Consider the following 19,734-nt stretch of genomic DNA (forward strand, 5'->3'; position numbering starts at 1 on the left):
GCAGACCCTGCTCTCCCAAGTGCTGCCGCTGGTGGGGGCAGAGACAACTCTCCCTCTCTTACGACCACAGGACCTGAACCATTCTGTCTGTCTGTCTCTCTCCCTCCCATAAGACACCATACCATACCTCTGCTCCCTCTAATAATGTCCATCTGGCAAGGCACTGGGAAGGCCTGTGTTTTCTTGTCAGAGCCTGGAGTGGGCAGCCCCAGGCCTGTGTGTGTGGGTCTCCCTGTCTCACTTAGGTCACCATGACACTGGGCTGAGCCATGCCTCTTATCACGAGGGGATCATTATAGTGCCATGGGCAGGCTCCTGGTTGGTGCCTTTGGTTTCGTTCTGCTCACCCTGGCCATGTGACGTAGGGTGGGCACTTGGTGCTGGAGTTCTGCTTTGGGCCAGGGTTAGAATCCCCTGCCCAGCTGCATTCTGCCCACCCTGGCCACATGGCAGTGGGGTGAGCGCTTGGCTGCATCTATTTATTTTTGAGACAGGGTCTTGATATATTGCCCAGGCTGGCCTTGAACTCACAGAGATCCACCTGGCTCTGCCTCCCGAGTGCTGGGATTAAAGGTGTGAGCCACCACCGCCCGGCTGTTTAATATTTTTGAAGAGCTACCAAGTTGTTATTCAAGGTGACCACACCATTTTACAACCCACTAATTTCTCCATATCTTTGCTAACACTAGGTTCTGCTTGTCTTTTTTAATGCACCTATGCTGGGGGGTATAGTCACGTCCTGTTGTGGTTTTGACTTGATTTTCCCCAATGGTTAGTAACATGGCATTTTATGATGTGCTATGGGCTATTTGTGCATCTTATATCCTTTGATCAATTTAAAATGAGGATGGTCTGAATATTTAAGACTTTATATATCCTGTGTACAAGTCCTTTATCTGATATATGACTTGCAGATATCATCTCTCATTCTATGGATTCTAGCTTTCCCTTCTGTATGATTTTCTTAGTTCCTTTTCTTGTTCTCCTTTCTTAAAGGAGAAGGGCTTATTTTGGCTTACATTTTGAGAATGCATTGTATTGTATCAATACAATACAATACAATACAATACAATACAATACAATACAATACAATACAATACAATACAATACAATACAATACATGTATTGTAGTGAAGAAGGGAGCAAGAGGTGCATGGTCACATTGCATCTGCAACCAGGAAGCAGAGGTGGATGGTCACATTGCATCTGCAGCCAGGAAGCAGAGGTGGATGGTCACATTGCGTCTGCATTCAGGAAGCAGAGAGGCCTGAGTGCGTCTACCTGGCTCACTTTCTCCTCTCGTTCAGTCTCGGGAACCAGCCTGGTGCTGCCCACATTCTGGGATGTTCTCCCATCATCAGTGAAACCTCTCTGGTAACTCCCTCAGACGTATCTGGAGTTGTGTCACCTTGGTGATTCCAGTTAACATCCAGTTGATAATGAAGGTTGACCATCACAGTGGTGCACTCTGAAGCAGAAATTCCTGAATTTTGAAAACCCAAATCTGTCTTCTTCTTCTTCTTCTTCTTCTTCTTCTTCTTCTTCTTCTTCTTCTTCTTCTTCTTCTTCTTCTTCTCATTCTTCTTCGGGGGTCATCCTTGATAAACCATTGCCTAAACCAAGGTCATAAGGATCAATTTCTTTATTTTCTTCTGAGTGCCTCATAGCTTTAGTTCTTACACTTAGGTCTATTACCCATCTTGAATGAACTATTATATTTGGTATGAGGTACAGGCCAGGAACTCTCTCAAAACACTGTCCATGACACCCTTGATTAAATTTTTTTCCTGCTTGCTATTGCTCTTAGAACAAAATCCAGGTTCCACACCATAGGCCCTTCTCTTCTCTTCTGTTGTAGACATGGCTGCTTTCTAACAGTGCTTGTCATGGGGACCCCTTCCTGACTCATTGCTCTGCCCAACAGCTCCTAAACACAGAGTGCTAGTGGCTACTTTCATCCCTCGGGTGCAGAAATTCTTTCTTCAGTGGGATCTTTGCTGACTACACTTACCTACAGTCCTTTCCCTGAGGTCTGGGCCCTGCATGGATGCAATGCCCATGGAGGCCAGAAGAGGGCGACAGATCCACTGGAACTGGAGTTACCGGTGGTTGTGAGCCCCCATGTAAGTGTTGGGAATCAAACCTAAGTCCTCTGGTAGAACAGGCAGTGCTTATAACTACTGAACCATTCCACTAGCCCCTATATTTATTTTGATGACCATGACAAAGGTTCCTTTGTGCCCAGCATCATTTCCCATTTGTGCCACCTTTTTTGTCCTCCGACGTTCCTTTGACATCGCTCTTTGCCTAGATTTTCTCCATTGCTTGTTTTCATAGGGCAGAATATTCATTCCGGCTTTTTAATGTTTGCTTTCTTTTCATTCCTTCTCTTACTGCCTTTTTTTATAAAAATGCATGTTGAAGGCTGGGAAGCTGGCTCAGCAGGTAAAGGTACCTGCTGCCAAGCCCGTCAGCCTGATTTGATCTCTGGGACCCACATGATGGAAGAAGAGAAGTGACTGCCTCAGATTGTCTCCTTATAGCCACATACACACATGCATGTCTCTGTCTCTCTTTTTGTCTGTCTGTCTCTGTGTCTGTCTGTCTCTGTGTCTGTGTCTGTGTCTGTGTCTGTCTCTCTCTGTCTCTGTCTCTGTCTCTCTCTCTCTCTCTCACACACACACACACACACACACACACACACACACACACACGTTGGGATTCAATTCCTTAGCTCACATAACTTTTTTTCTGAAACGTTCTCAATAGAAGCTCACCATTTTTCAAACCAGTAAGACCTTTCTCCTACCTAAAGAGGGTTACTCTAAGAGCAGAGTTTCTTTTATGACTCAGGGAATTATTGGCTGATTTCTGGGCAAGCAAATCTCAATAAACACAAGAAGGTTCACCATCAGCACTTAAAAAAGGCTCATTGAAGTATTCAGAGACGGGTAATGCCTGGGGGGCACTCACCAACCTAAGACAGAGTGCCTGTGTGGCCTGGGTAGGCGTCTCCATGATGGGTAAGGTGACCTGCTGACTTCCCACGCAACCTAAGCCAGAAACTTATTTTTTAGTAAAAGGGGGACCTGTAGGGCCCTGGCCCCCGTTTTGGGTAACTGTTGCCTTGCTTGCTGACCTTGACCTTGATATCCTCCCTATGCTAATTCCCTGCCAGGTTCCACCCTCCTGAATGCTTAAGGGAAGTTCCTTGTCTGTGTATCCTGCATAATGGGCATTAACAGCTTAGATGAAAGATTGTAAAACATTGGTAGTGAACTTCTGCCCTCCAGGGTTCTCCCATTGTGCTGTAAGCCTGTATTTAAGACCTCCTCCCTCCTTCAATAAATAGCATTCGGCATTAAAAAAAAAAAAGGCTCGCCGGGCAGTGGTGGCGCACGCCTTTAATCCCAGCACTCGGGAGGCAGAGCCAGGCGGATCTCTGTGAGTTCGAGGCCAGCCTGGGTTACCAAGTGAGCTCCAGGAAAGGCGCAAAGCTACGCAGAGAAACCCTGTCTCGAAAAACCAAAAAAAAAAAAAAAAAGGCTCATTGAGCCTCAGATAGGCTTTAAGATATCATACATTCCAAGTTGATGGATTTAGAAATTTCTTACAGGTGCCTTTGTTCACATGGTGATGCTGAGACCCTTGGCTTAGTGATGTATCTCTGCACACATTTCTGCCCCATATCAGTTCAGTAGGATTATCATCATAAGAAAGCCATACAGTATGCCAAATTTAATTAGTTAAGCAGGTTTTTTTTTGGTGTATGTGTAGAACTTATAAGAGAAACAATTGCATAATTATACATTCTTTAAAATTCTGCGGAATGGGTTGGAGAGATGGCTAAACAGATAAGAGGATTTGCTCTTCCAGAGGACATGAGTTCAGTTCCTATCATCTATATCAGATGGCTCACAACCCTCTGCAACTCCAGCCCCAGGGGATCTGGTGCCCTCTTCTGGACTCTCTGAGCACCTGCACTCATGCATGCACATGCCCATCCTCCATGTATAAATAACTGACATAGGGGGCTGGAGAGATAGCACAGTGGTTAAGAGCACATGCTGCTCTTCCAAAGGACCTGGTTCAATTCCCAGCACCTACATGGCAGTTTACAACAGTCTGTAACTCCAAGATCTGACACCCTCACACAAGCATGCATGCAGGCAAAACACCGATGCACATAAAATAAAAATAAATTAAAAAATTAATAAATGTAGTTTAAATTAAAATAAATAGATAGATAGATAGATAACATAAAAGTCCTGCAAAATAACGTGCCTTTGTTGGCTTGGAGATGCTGAGGCCTTTGGCTTAGTGATGTATCTCTGACCCATATCAGTTCTGCAGGATTATCATCATAAGAAAGAAACAGACCTTCATTTTAGCATTAAGCTCTTCTCCTTCCCACAGATAGGAATTCTTTTGATGAAGACCTTGGTTAGAAACACAGCAAAAGACCATCTCACCCAAAAGCATCTCCTTCTGAAGTTTTCTTTCCTTTTTCTCCCCCAGTTTGGCATCTTACTTACCATTTACAGCTATCCACACATCTAAGAAGCAAGCTGCAAAGATGATTGAAACTTTTGATCCGAGAAATAACTCCCGCATTTGTTTTGCTTTGCTCTAACCTTCAGAGCTGTGTGTCACGCTGACAAGTTCTCGATTTTTTAAAAAAACAGATTTTTCCTTTGGGCTTTCTCCTTCTTTCAGTGGGTAATATTTTCTTCTATCTTCCATCTTTTTTTAAAAAAAAAAGGAAAGAAAGAAAAGTAGGTATAACAGTCTAATCAGCTCTTACCAACGTTCCCACAAGAACAAGGCAGAAAATATGAAGACATAAATCAAGAGTTGTTATGGTTGTTTATGTAGTGGTGATGTATGGCTCCCCTGGGCTTGGAGTTTTACATGACCACTTTGAAAACACAGCACTGCGCAGGTAAAGCGATCTGTTGCTGAGCTCTGCCTGGGTGTTTCTAATAAATATCACCTGTCTCTGATTTTATGGTATCTACAAGATAGTCATGTAATAAAATATTTTCAGATACTTGGTATTAAGTCTATATTGTCAACAAAGGGAGAATGACCCAGAATTTCAAGAAAAAAAAAACCCATTAGTGATAGTATAGTTGAAATTTTGTGAATTATCACTACAGTGATAATTTCATGCCTAGGACAGACTCACAAGATGACTATAAACCGGTCAAGCAGGGCTGTTTCTAGATGGAAAATGTATAGGTGACATGAATCATCTTTTACTTTTCTGACATATCTATATTAATTTTGTTCATTGTGGATCTGTGTTACTCTTGAAATGAAAAAGATTTTTTTCAATGATTAGTCCATAGGAAGAGCTGATAAAACTAAGCCTAAAAATAGAATGAGTGACGTTAATGGGGAGCAGGGAGAGTGGGGTCTGGGAATGTGAGGAGCTGATTATCTTCTAGCTGTTTCTGAGCTTGTGGTGTGCCTGCTCTCGGCCAGCTTTGAGAAGGTACTGGGTGCCGGCTGTCCTCTGCATCGCTGGTCTAAGCCAGGCTACTAACCACTTGCCAGGAGGAGCAGGAGCAGACTGCGTCCCCTGTGGGGAATGGGCTTCTCATTCATTCCCAGCCTGCACCCATACCAGGCCCGGTTCCATCCAGCTCACGATTCCTGACTTTCTCTTCCGTCTGAAAACCTGTGGTTCCCTCAGAACATCCTTAAGGCTGGTGTGGGCTCAGCCTCAAGCTCTGAAGGGGGTTGGTTTTGTCTCCCACAGACCCATGTCAGAGACTCCTTGCCTCCCACTTTACCCTGCCTGCACCCACCCCACCCAGTCTAAAGATCATCAAGGGAGAATACTATACCATTGCTTCCAGCCTCATCTTGTGCTTCAATGTTTAAGCTTGCCTTATTTGGGAGCAGACAAATTTAGGGGAAACAGCCGGAAAGCATAGGCTAAAAGACATACTGTTTCAGGGTGTAGAGACATACTATTTCAGGCATCGAATCCAGAAGACAGGCAGATACAGGAACCAGAATGGTCATATCCATTGAGTATGAGCATGCTTGTTTTGACAGGCCTGCCTCATGCCTCCTCAGTTGCTAAATATTCTAATAGTCTCCGAGTAAAGTTTTAATGTAGTACATGAGAGCTGGCTTTGTGTATGCCTCACGGTTTGTCATTTGCCTTCGCTAAGTCTTTGTTTACACTTTGGGGAAGCGGCAATGTTAATCCCGCCTTTCCCACTTCAGAGAGTTAAGTGCGGTGATCACATTGTCGTGGCAGATGATGATGACGACGACGCTCTCTGTAAGCTGTGAGGGATGGTTCACAGGCAACGGATGAGGATAAATGTGATGGATGATGATAACCATGTTGATGGTGAAGGTCAAGGTGGTGGGGATAATAAAGAATAAAAAGAAGACAAACTTGGGAACACTGTGGACTCCTCTTCCAGTTCAATACGCTCCCAGCACTGCTCCCTGGCTCGCAATTCACAGTAACAGGCAGACAGGAACACATAAACCGGACGTCAGCCCTCTCCGCTTTCTGCCATCCTGGCTCCCAGGTTGTTTACTGGCTGAGTGCTGATAGGCACTTCTCTTTGTCTGTGGGCATTCATTCCATGATTTATTTCACATCCTGGCTGGGGAATCCTTCTGTCCTGTAATTCCCAACACCTGGGACAGCTCTTGATGTTCACGTAATGATCTGCTAGGACCCAGAGCCAGCAGAATGGAAGGGCAGAATTACCCCACTGGGTTCTCGCGCCCTTGACACACTGTAGTTTGAGCAGGATCCTTATATGCCTCCTTCTGAGTCATGCCGCATGGTCCCCAAGCCCATTCTGCAAAGTGTCTTGGATGAGCAATGGGTTTGGGCCGCTGGGGGTTAGTATTTGGCTCTCTCCCTTTCTTCCACCTTTCCCTTCTTGTTTGTGGCTACCCACTCATTCCGCTATGAAGACTCTAGGACTCCACTGAGCCACAGAAGACAGCCTTTAGCAAGAGCCCTTGCCCTGGTTGGGTGGCACGGAACAAGACAGAGTCTGTTCCAAAGAGGAATACTCCAAGAACTCCTTCAGAGAAATTAATTTAATCTCCAGGCAGCAGAGTCTGAGGGCCCTGAAGAACAAACACTCTGGAAAGGATGTGCTTGCTTTATGTGCAATAAAAGCCCTTCCTTGCAAAGGGGTCTCCCGTCTGGTGAGACTTTCCTATCCCTTCATGAACCTCAAAGGAGCCTGTGGGATTTTTTTCTCCCTTCACTCATGCTTTGGAATCAAGTGTTTAAAAGGTACATAGCGCGGGCGGGGATGTAGCTCATTTGTTAAGAGTGCTCGCCTAGCATGCATGAAACCCTACGTTGGAGCCATAGTAACCAGTAACAACATGTAACTAGGTGTGGTGGTGCACACCTCAAACCCAGGACATTGGAGGTGGAGACAGGAGGTCACAAGTTCACAGTCATCCTTGACTACATAGCGAATTGGAGGCCAGCCTTGCATATGTAAAATTCTGTCTAAAAAAAGTTTTATAGTATGGAAGACAGCAGGGCAAAGGCAGGAGGAGCCAGGCATTATTGCTGCCAAAGCCCTGTTATATACACATGGGCCCTCACTGTGGGGAGGAGGTTTTTTCCAGTGGTGTCACATAATTCAACTTTATATACTTCCTCCAAATGAGGTTTATAATACAGCCACAAAAATACACAAGTAGAATATAGTTATCAAATATCGTGATTTCCCTTTGACCCTTTTTGATATTTCTTTTTAAAATGTATATGTATGTATGTATATATGTATGTATTTAATTGTAATTTTTATATTTTGTCTGCATGCATATCTATGCATCATGTGCATGCCTGGTTTCTGCAGAGGCCAGAGGAGAGCATTGGATTCTCTGGAACTGGAGTTACAGAGGATTGTGAGTCCCAAATGCATGTTGGGACTCAAACCTGAGTACTCTGGAAGTGCTCTTAACTAACGAACAGTCTCTCTAGGCCCCGAGATTTTTTTTGTTATACAAAGGGCCTTGCTTGACCTCTGACAGAACTGACTGTGAAATACCCAGCTGACTGTCAGGAGGCACGGGTGTGAGTGTCCAGTTTTGGAGGAATTCTGTTCCGTTGTCTCACATTGACAACCTGTGAGGTTGGAATTGCTATCAGTCCCTTTGTACAGATGAGGGAACTGAAGTGTCTCCAAAGTCACATGACCAGAGAGTAACGGAGCTGGGGTACAGTCCAGACTGGCTGAATGCTAGAGCATCTCCACACACTGACACTATAGCGCATTATTTTATATTATTTGTTTACTGTGTGTGTGTGTGTGTGTGTGTGTGTGTGTGTGTGTGTGTGTGCATGTGAACATGTATGATGTATGGGTGCGTGTATGAGTGTGACATATGTGCATATGGTGGATGGGCACATTGTGAAGTGCTGTGGGATGGTCTGTATGTCAAATTGCTCTGACTGATCAATAAATAAAACACTGATTGGCCAGTGGCCAGGCAGGAAGTAGGTGGGACAAGGAGAGAGGAGAATTCTGGGAAGCAGAAGGCTGAGGCAGGGAGACACTGCCAGCCACCGCCATGACCAGCAGCATGTAAAGACGCTGGTAAGCCACCAGCCACGTGGCAAGGTATAGATTTATGGAAATGGATTAATTTAAGCTATAAGAACAGTTAGCAAGAAGCCTGCCACGGCCATACAGTTTGTAAGCAATATAAGTCTCTGTGTTTACTTGGTTGGGTCTGAGCGGCTGTGGGACTGGCGGGTGACAGAGATTTGTCCTGACTGTGGGACAGGCAGGAAAACTCTAGCTACAGTGAAGGATGTTGGGTATCTTGTTTTCTCACTCTCTGTCTCATGCCCTTGAAGCAGAGTTTCTGACTGAACCTGGAGCTAAGCTGGCTGTCAGCAAGCCGCAGTGATCTTCCTGTCTCTGTCCCCTCCTCCAGAGCAGGCTTACAAGCCTGTCACCACACCCAGCTCTTTTGCATGTGTCAGGGTCTAAACTCACGCATGAGCAGCCAGCACTTTTACCCATGAGCCGTCTGTCTGTCCAGCCCCCACTGCATCGTTTCCTAGTTCACCCTCCTGCTTGCCATGGTACATGGGGACCTTGGCACCCTCTTTAGGTGGCCCTACTCCCCCCAGGTGCCCCTCCCAGGCTTGCTACTACAGCGTTGCCAGAAGCCCGGGTTCATGGCTGAGAGGAAATCACCTCCAGTTCTCTCCTGGGTGAGACAGCCCAGGGCATCGGCCGCCTTGATTGCCCAGAGGACATCATGTTGAAGTTGGTCTGACCTCCCAGAGCTTACTTCTTTGTTCTGATGACCCCTGTTTCCATCAAAAATAACAGGTTGCTGATAATCTGGCCCTCTGCTCTCCTGCTCAAATGGTGGACTTGGGATCTGCACTCAGAGCAGGCCTCTCAAGTCTAAAGAGCCCTTGTGCTCTGTATTTTGACAGGTTGAGAAATCCAATCCATTTATTTTGAAAACCCATTAAGCCCAGCCAATGTGGGATATTTAGAAAGGCCAGAATTTTGCTTTTGGTCAGAAGGTCACTGCTGTCATAAAGGAAGTGAAACAAAACATATTTTATCGTAGGGCTATAATTCCCAAACATTCTTTAAAAATACACTTTCAGTAAAATGAGACACAACAAAAGCACAGTGTATTGAATTGCCGGAAATTGCCTCCACTGTAAGCCCTCTTTGTTCAGGGGGCGTATTCAATTTTGCATCCCCAGTTCTCAGACCCCAGGAGAGGCACACAGTCAGTGCTCAATAAATGCCTGCCGAGTGAGTCTCAAAATAGTTTACATTGCTGCTTAACATTGTTCTAGGTATTAGTAGCTCTTGTTCCTGGTGACCGTGAAGAATGGAGCATGTGATTTCAGTGCTCTGGGTTTTTTGAAAGCGAGTGCAGGAATGTGTGATTTGACTTATTCCTGCTGTCTTGGGTCGTGCTATTGATAATACAGGTAGTGGGCTTTGTTAACTGGATTCTCTAAAGATAACCCGATTGATCCTTTTAACCTTGGGAAGGGGGCAGGGGAGATGTTATTATTTTTGTGTTACTTTCCGGAAGGGTGCCTAGGTATAGATCGCTGCTTGGAAGAAAATAACCTTATTATAGGTGATCCCGAGTGTGTAGTGTTCAGAAGATGATATAAAATCTCCTTTGATCTTCCCATCACATCCTTTTCCTCCATTGTCACCCTCTAATGGGCACCTAGAAGTCCCTCTTTGGTCTTCTCCTTGTTCTCTTACTTCCCACATCTCCTGAATCTTCCTCCCATTCCTTTAGGCTCCATCCTGGAGAATTACTAGATATCCTCAAGGCTCCAAGCGTGATAGTCTCCATCATGACGAGGTGGTAATATCATCCGATATTTAACTGGTTGTCACAAGGAAGGAATTTGTTTTTATTTTTGACTTTCTTGAGACCCTGACTGTGTAGCCCCAGTTGGCTTGGAATTTACTATACAGACCAGGCTGGTCACAGACTTGTGGGTCATCCTCCTGCCTCTGCCTCCCAAGTGCTGAGATTATAGGCATGAGCCACCCACCCATGAGAAGAAAACTGAAGACCTGAGACCAGAGCTGACTTTTTGAGTCTGGAGAGAGACCCAATCAATAGAGTTCCCCTTCTCTGCTGAGTTGTGAACCAACTCCGAAAGAAGACTAACAAGCAAGTGGAGGAGGGGAACTTGAACCAGACATTAGGGAACATGGCTGTGGACCAGTGACATTCCTAGTACAGAATCTTGGAGCGAGGCAGGCTTCCCAACGGCAGTCTGGGTCAGGCTGCCCTGTGTCAGGGTAGGCAGCACCCAATGATGCTCTACAGTGTCTCCCCCCAAACCCCCCAACACGGTGCTTTCCCCCATGACAGAAGGGCCGAGCGGAGAGTTGAAAAAGTCAGCGACGCTGCCTTTACAGGCGTCCCTTCTCATGAAGAATAATAACGATTCCCTCCCAGTATACCATGTTTCATTGGCTCGTCTTGTGTTTAAGGGGCCAGTGGCTTGGAGGGTTAAGGCACTTGCCACTACGCTAAGTCCGCCTCCCTGAGTTCAAGTCTCAGATTCCACCTGGTGAGAGGAGAAGAGAAACTCTTGCAAGATATCCTGTAACCTCCACATCCATGGTGTGAAAACACACACACACACACACACACACACACACACACACACACACACACACACAATTTAAAAATAAAATCCCATATCCATAAAAATAGAAGTCCCGTTTTCTGGACTTTCTTGAAAAGCTAGAATGGCCTCCAGACCAGCACCAAGCCTTGTTTCTCCACAGCACTGAAGTCTTAGTGTTGAGCAGACAGCGTGTGCATCTTCACAGAGAAAATGGTTACTAGGAGGATGGCTGGCTGGCTGGATAAGTGCCTGGCTGGGCACACAGGCCAATGGGTTAACCTTGGGAGTTGTGTGTTTCTCTGTGGTATAGCTCTCCCTATTTCTCACCTGCCTGTCTTTTCTAGGCATTTTAATTTACTTCCTGTACTTTTTGTTGTTGTTGTTCAAGTGTAGAGCGAAGTTTCTTATTGGACCAACAATCCTTTGGTCAGTATTACCCATTTCTATGGATTATTTTCTCCTTTTGATGCATGAATTAGCTTATCAAAGTCCTCATCTTTTTTTTTTTTTTTTTTCAAGACAGGGTGTAGTTTTGCACCTTTCCTGGAACTCACTTTGTAGGCCAGGCTGGCCTCGAACTCACAGAGATCCGCCTGCCTCTGCCTCCCGAGTGCTGGGATTAAAGGCGTGTGCTGCCGCCGCCGCCGCCGCCACCTCCCCCGCCGCCGCCACCTCCCCCGCCCCCGCCAAAGGTTTATTTATTTATTATATATACAATATTTCTCCTGCATGTTGCCTGCAGGCCAGAAGAGGGCACCAGATCTCATTATCAATGGTTGTGAGCCACTATGTGGTTGTTGGGAATTGAACTCAGGACCTCTGGAAGAACAGCCACTGCTCTTAACCTCTGAGCCACCTCTGAGCCACCTCACCAGCCCTCCCCCCCATCTTTTTTTGATCCTACTTATAACAAGTCCTCTTCCCTAGCTTTGTTTGGAGAGGATAGAGGAGATGAGGTACAGGGACTCCTGACCTCCTGACCTGCTAAACACACGAAGAAACCAAAGCTGGGCGTTCAGGAGTTGGACACGGTGGCTTGCAGGAGGAAGGCACGTACGGTCCTGTGATGTCCCCTACGGCACTGTACCCACGGTCGTTTCTGCTTTACTGAGCACCACTGATCCGGACGAACAGCATATGCACATCTGAGTGTGAGTTCTGAGCTGTGCTTTGCCTCCCTGGGGTGACACACTGAGTAAAGGTTCCAGATTGATCACACTGGTGAGTGGGAGGAGGAAGCAGCCAAGAGTCTTGGTCTTCAGCATGCCACCATTCTGGTTCAGGAAAGAGAAGGCCACGCAGAGCAAGTCAGCACTCACTGGTGCATTTTCTACCCTAGCTACCATCTATAGGGCACACCTATGCTTTCCTTAAAAATGCTGCATACAGCGGGGAACAGTGGCTTATGGATATAAAAGCAGCACTTGGGAGGTAGGGATAAAAGGATCATGATTTCAGGGCCAGCCTGGGCTACATGAGACCCTATCTCATAGAACAAAATAACTCTTCCATCCAGAAACACCATCTTGTAGCAATTTGCCAAGATGACAAGCACAAAAAGAAAGACATCTGATGTGTGTTCTCTTGGCCTTTCAGAGGATGCAGAGTTATTCCTTCAGCCACACACATGCCAGCCTACAAGGAGGACTAATTGTAAACTTCCATGGAATGGCATGCCCTGGAAACGTTATCATGGTAAACCAGGAGGAGTCTACAGTGTCACCCAGCATGCTGCTGACATTGTTGTAAACAGGAAATTTCAGGGCATGATTCTTGTCAGAAGAATAACTGTGCACCCTGAACGTATAATATACTCCGAGAGCCCAAAGAATGTCCTTAATCAGAAAAGAAGGAAGCCAAAGAAAAAGGCAGCTGTGCTCAACTGAAGCCAGCCTGTCCTGCCCAGAGCAACAGCTTTGTGAGAGCTAATGGGGAGGGGCTTGAGCAGCTGGAGTCTTTTCTTGCGGCTTACTAGATACAGCAAATACATAAACCCCAAAGATCTCTAGACTGCAAACAAAACAAAACAAAAAGAATAAATCAGAAAGGCAAATGGCTACTAGGTTGAGCGGATAGATGATGGACAAGTAGAGAAATGGATGGCTGGATGGGCACGCAGATCCATGGAGTCATCTGGGGGGAGTATCATGATGCTCTTCTCTGTTGTGGAGGGAAGCACTTAGGTTGTTTTTAGAGTCCTACTTGTAACACTTCAAGTTCAAATGCCAAGGCTGAACAAACACAGATATTCCAACACTGAGGAAGTGCAACAGATTAACCCGGGCTTTGTGGTCACTTGCGCCTTGTGAATGCCTTTGAGCATCTGCTTCTTCAGGTCCAAAGTGATGATACCCTAGTACCTCCCTCAAAAAAGCCTACTAAGAGTTCATTGAATTACGTTTTGGAAAATACCAATTACCCAGTGTTGGGTAGACAGGAAGAAGGAGGGAAGTAGTGTGAGATTCAGTGATTCCTGGTGTCTATCGAGTTAGCTTGCATTCCAGGTTACTAGCAAACTCGGGGCAGGGAGAGGCCCCTCCAAGGGTGGCTGCACTGTGAAGTTCAAGGACACACACACACTTGTAGCTGTGATGATGCATCCCCAGTGGGTGCTGTGTTCTGGGGGTGGCTGTGGAAGGAGAGCAGCCTTCTGGATGAAGCTGTTGGGAAAGGCACTGAGCAGGTGGGAGGAGAGGGAGGTCAGAAATGATTCCAGGGAAGGGATGCCACACCAAAAGGGGAGAAAGCAGGTAGGGGTGAGCTGTCTCTGGCCACAGCAAGGAAGGAGACGGCCCAAACTGGAGCTGTTCGTCGTCTTCTTCCTAATACACACCCAGGAGACTTCTAAGAAGACTGCATCCAGAGCCTTCCACGGAGGCTGGCCCTGGGGCTGTTTTACTTGCAATCACCTAAACCTCTCAGAGCCCCAGTCTTCCGATTGCAAAATGGGAAGAAAAATTTTCTTCATCTCTCTAGCATCGTGATAGAAATGTCTGTAGGGCTGGGGGGACGGCTCAGTTGGTCAAGTGCTTGCCTCACAGGCATGAAGACCTGCGTTCAACCCCCAGCACCCACATTTAAAAAAGACAGAAAGCCAGGTCCAGTGGGACAAACTTGTAAAGAGGCAGGGGCACGTGGGCCCCTGGAGCTCCCTGCTTTGTCCCCAGGCCTCCACATGCATGCACACATACATGCACATGCGTACCCTTGGCACTCACACATACACATAGTAATCAAGAACACCTTTGTAAATGATAAGGCACCGACCCATGTAAGGTCCCATTGCTGGTGGCTTTTCACGTAGCAATAGCAGAATGCTGAAAACTCTAAGCCAATCGATTCCCTGCTAAGGGGCCCCGGGGCTTCTTGCTTACACTTAGTAGGTAGCTCATGTCTGTAGAGCCACCTACTTGGAGGTGGAGGCAGGATTGCTTGAGCCCAGGAGTTCAAGGCTAGCTTGGCAGCATCATGAAGGCTCTATCTCAAAATCAAAGAACCCAAACCTCTTGTCTTGATCCTCTACAGTGGGTGTGGGGCACCTGCTCAAGCTTCTCCTGACATCTCTTCCTTTATCGTTAGCCAATGTCCTGACATACTGGCTCTGTCGTTCGCCGGGGGCAGACCCTTCCTGCCCCAGTACATTTGCGCTGTCTGTTACTCAGGAAGAGAGTCTTGACCATGGCTGGCTCTCTGTTTTGATTCAGATAGGGTCCACTATCTTCTGAAAGAGGGAAATGCTCCTGTACCAGTTGGTCTAAGGAATCCTCCACTCTATTTGTTTATTTTATGTATATGAGTGCTCTATTGACTTTATGCCAGAAGAGGGTGTCAGATCCCAATATAGATGGTTGTGAGCTGCCATGTGGGTGCTGGGAATTGAACCCAGGTCCTCTGGAAGAGCAGCCAGTGCTCTTAACCACTGAGCCATCTCTCCGGCCCCTGGTATTGTCCACTCTTATCCTAACCTCACCTGCCCAGCTATGGTCTCTCCCTTTCTTCCATTTTTACCATGGAGTTTATCAATATCAAAACATACCTTGATCAGCTATCACGTGTTCCTTGATTGTCTTCCTGTCTCCTAATAGAAATTCCTTCAGGAAGAATTGTGTGTATCTCAATCACTGATTCACCAATGTCATGGATGAGCCTGACACACTAGACATGCTCTACAGATACTTATGGCTGAGTTTAGCTGTAATCTCTCCCACCTTAGGAGCCTTCAGCAAAACCCAAACATTTTCTAGCTACAGGAAAAAATTCTCACCAGTCCCCACCGACTTCAGACCGGGAGCTCTGTCTTTAACTCTTGCTATGTTTCAAAATCATAAGTTAAGGACTCAGAATACCATCACGGAAGAATCCAAACCACAAGCTTGGCCTGACCATTGTTGAGACCCGTCCAGGCAAAACTATGCCAAGCTCCTGGGCACTGGAGAGATGGTTCCGTGGGTAATGTATTTGCTATACAAGAAGGAGGACCTGAGTTCAAATCCTCAGAGTCCTCATGAAGTAGGTCATGGTAGTGTATATTCCCAGTGCTCCTATGGCAAGACAGAGCAGAGACAGGAGAATCCCTGCAAGCTCTTGGGCCGGCTAGCCTGGCATGTACAACAGCTAACCACAAAGAAAACCCCGTTTCAGGACAAGGTGAAGGTGAGACTGATACCTGAGATTGTCCTCTGACCTCCCCAAGTGGGCCGTGGCACATGTGTATCTGCACTTACACATGTACATGTAAACACATCGTAACTACCCACACCTCTCTGTCACACATACAATATGCCAAGCTCACAGTTGTGGGACCAAACAAGGATGAGGACAGTTGCCATTCCAGAGGAAATTGAGGGTTGGAGTCAAGGGGGGACTCTCAGCAGACCGGAGTTGGGGGTGTGCTGGGGAGGAAAGCTTGTGAGACTGTTGTTAGAATTGGCTGCTGGTGGTGTTTAGTGAGGTAAATTGTGCCTGGCTGGTCCTGCCCGCAGAGATCCACATTGTAGGGAGGTGCTGGCAGATCCCTGACCCCATGTTCTGCAAAGTGTTGCTGCTGCTGCTGCTGCTGCTTAATGAGCCAGTCAGCCCTTCAAGTGCCGCCTACATTGTGGCAGCATTTGCAAATTGAGCAGCTGGAGGAACATACTGGAGAGCAGGGGAGTTGATCCTTGACCAAAGTCTCTACTTCGGCCCACTCGACACTGGCTTTTTGACCTTAGTGTCTAACACATGTAATTGCAGCTCTTCCAGTGTCGCCATTCTGCCAATCTACTGTGTCCACACCTACCTCAGGGCCTTTGCACTGGCTGTTCCCTCTGCCTGCGACCCTTCCCCATCAGATCTCTGTCTGGTTGGTTCCTAGACTGACTGTATAGCTTTGCCACAATGTGGCTTCTGGGAGAGGCCTTTGCTAGCTACGTAACCCACAAAGAGCACCTGCCCTCAGTCTCCAGCCCACCTGCACACTTCCTACTTGAACCAGTCTAGTGTAAGTTTCTGAAGAGTGGGAAAAGTTTGTTTTGCTTGCTGCTGGATTCCTACCCACCTCCCAGAACTACAACTGCCTCTAAATATTAAGGATAGCAGAGACCAATCCGATTTATTGAATGGATGTTGAAGGCGTAGCAGGGTGAGCCACAAAGTTATGGAGAGCTCAGAGTGCTAATGTGGGTGCAGATGGGTGAGGCCAGGGCGGGAGGAGTGGATGAGACAGGAAATGAAGCAGGAAAGGCTCGAGGCACAGGCGAGCATTTTAGGAGCTTTACAGGACCCAGGAATAAAGAGATATTAAGAAAGCCTACTAAGAGCCAGGCATAGTGGCCCATGCCTTTATCTCATCACTTGGGAGGCAGAAGCAGGTGGACCTCTGAGGTTGAGGCCAGCCTGGTCTATAGAGTGAGTTCCAGGACAGCCAGGGCTACGCATAGAAACCATGTCTTGAAAAACCAAAAGTGAAAAAAAGCAGACTGTATTGTAATAACTGTCATTCTTGAAATTATTTGGGTCCAAACACATTTAGTTAGCCACAATGGTTCAACAGCCACCAGGCACACGAAGACGTTCTTTGTAAGTGACAGGAAACTAACCTAATTTACAGATATGTAGCTTAGTAAATGGGCTTTTTATAACTTTTTTTTTTCGAGACAGGGTTTCTCTGTGTAGCTTTGTGCCTTTCCTGGGACTCACTTGGTAGCCCAGGCTGGCCTTGAACTTACAGAGATCCACCTGACTCTGCCTCCCGAGTGCTGGGATTAAAGGCGTGGGCGACCACTGCCCAGCCATAACTTTTTATATTTATCTTTTTTTGCGTGTGTACAAAGGTGTGTGTGTTCATATGGACATGGATGTGTCACAGAGTATCTGTGGAGGTCAAGCGACAATCTCTGGTGCTAGTCCTTGCCTTCCATCTTATTTGAAGCATGGTCTTCTGTTGTATACCACTGTCCTGAATAACCCAGCTTAGCTGGCCCCTGAGCTTCTGGAGGCTTCTCTCATGCCCACCTCCCATCTTACAATAGGTAGCCTGGGATGGCAGACACGTGCCACTGTACCTGCATTTATGCAGAGATCTTGTGATCTGAAACTCAGGTCATCAGGCTTGTATGGCAAGGAGCCATTTCCTTAGCCCCAAATTAGTTTTTAAGACATTGTCTGAACATTCATTAATTTCAGTTCTTCTTATTGTGGTTTGAAACTATTCCCTGGGGTCCTTGGGGCTAGAGAACTCTGGGTCTGGTTCCCAAAGCTTCTAGTGGCTGACATGGCTGGGAGAGGGAAGACTTTCAGACAGCCCTGGCAGTGAGATCAGGAGGGTCTACAGTCGTGGGAGGCCCTCAGGCGATGCTACTTCCTCTCAGGGAACACGCTGAGGACCCAGTGGCGGGTATCAGAGGCAGAATGACAGAGTGGGGGAATCCGTAAGGAAAGTAAAAACAAAACAAAACAAAAAACAGATTTAGGCGGTAAGTGAGAGAGGGAGGACAAGAGGCTGGGAGGGTGTCGATTAGGAGGCAAAGGGGTGGGCTGAGTTTGGCTGGAACCTTCCTTTCCTTATCTGTAAGGAAGATGCAGCAGTTCAGGGTTTGCTGCAGAAACAAAACTGTAGGAGACAGATACAGATCTCTGTCTCTATCTGTGTCTCTGTGTCTGTCTCTTTGTCTCTGTCTCTGTTACACACACACACACACACAAATACACACACACACACACACACACACACGACTGTAAGGAATTGTTATTCACAATTATGTCTGGCACACAATAAGGGCTCAATAAGTGGTAGCCATGTTTACTAACTTTTATCACACTAGACATCTCTGGAAGAGGACCACCCTTACCAGGGTGTAGCAGCACACTTATGCCAGGGCGGTGCCTGTCTCTGGGACATCCACAGTAACTCTTGGTTGGGTTCGAGGTTTCACCGAGAGTTGAGAAGTGCCTACTTCCCTTCCTAGGACAATGACATGGATCTGCGAGTTTATTCCATGAATCATAAGCGAGTCCTGTGTCACAAGGCCCTAAGGAAGCCCCAGTCATTCCACTGGGTAATAGATAGAAGTTGCTGTATCCCCACCTGCTCCCAGCCCACTCAGGGCTGCTCAGAGGCCAGGCTTCTCAGGCTGGAGGACTCAAGCAACAAGCTGTTCCCTGCTGTTGTTTTCTGGCTTCTCTTATGAATCAAACATGGAGAGGAATACCCATCTTGTCCACTACTTGGGGCATGTTGAGGATCAAGGCATTGTGCACATGAAAACCACAAATTCTAGAAAGCTGCCTAGGACCCCACGCAGTCTAGTAGCCAATCTGGGACCATGTGGTCCACACAAACCCTCATTCCTGTATCCTCAAGTGTCCATTGCATGCTGAGGACTGTGCTAGACCCCCAAGAAGCACAGGGCAAAGGGAGTGAGCAAGGCCCACATGGTCTTCTTGGGGGCTTCTTGGGCTCCTCCAGAACTTTCCTCTCTCCTGATTTGCCTTTTTTGTTTTGCTCTGTGTACACCCTGAACTTATTAAGTAACATTGGCCTTCTGTCTCATAGAGATCTTAAACTTGGTCAAGGCAGAAATCTATCTGGTTTTGCTTACTATTATAGCTCCATGACAACCACAGTGCCTAGCACGCAGTAGGGATTCAGAAATAAGTTACTGACAGATGAATGAGTGCATAGATAGATGAGTGAGTGGATAGATAGAGGAATGAACGAACGAACAAATGAATGAATGAATGAACATTTTGTAAGTGGACAAGGATGTAAACCGCCAAAGTAACATCAGGCTCAAAGGTGCACCCTGGCAATGCTGGTTCAAAAAGACCCTGAGCCAAGTAAAGGCTGTATTATACTAGGTAGAGCTCAAAGCCGAAGTCAGCCATCCCCTCTGAACTCAGTGTGACAGAGTCGAGATGGACCATTATCTTCCGGGGCAGCTAACAGTTGCAGGAGAAGGCCTGGGGGAGGGCTTCTGGCCCAAATCAAGCGCTTGAAAGGCTGTCGTATCCTCTCCCGGATCCCAGATGCTCACGCAACCTGGCCTGAGAGATTAGAGCTGGTCTTCCTGTGCTCCTGCTCTTATCTACCCAACCTGCTG

Source organism: Peromyscus maniculatus, chromosome 4 (genome assembly GCF_049852395.1).
Source record: "Peromyscus maniculatus bairdii isolate BWxNUB_F1_BW_parent chromosome 4, HU_Pman_BW_mat_3.1, whole genome shotgun sequence".
Taxonomy (NCBI): domain Eukaryota; kingdom Metazoa; phylum Chordata; class Mammalia; order Rodentia; family Cricetidae; genus Peromyscus; species Peromyscus maniculatus.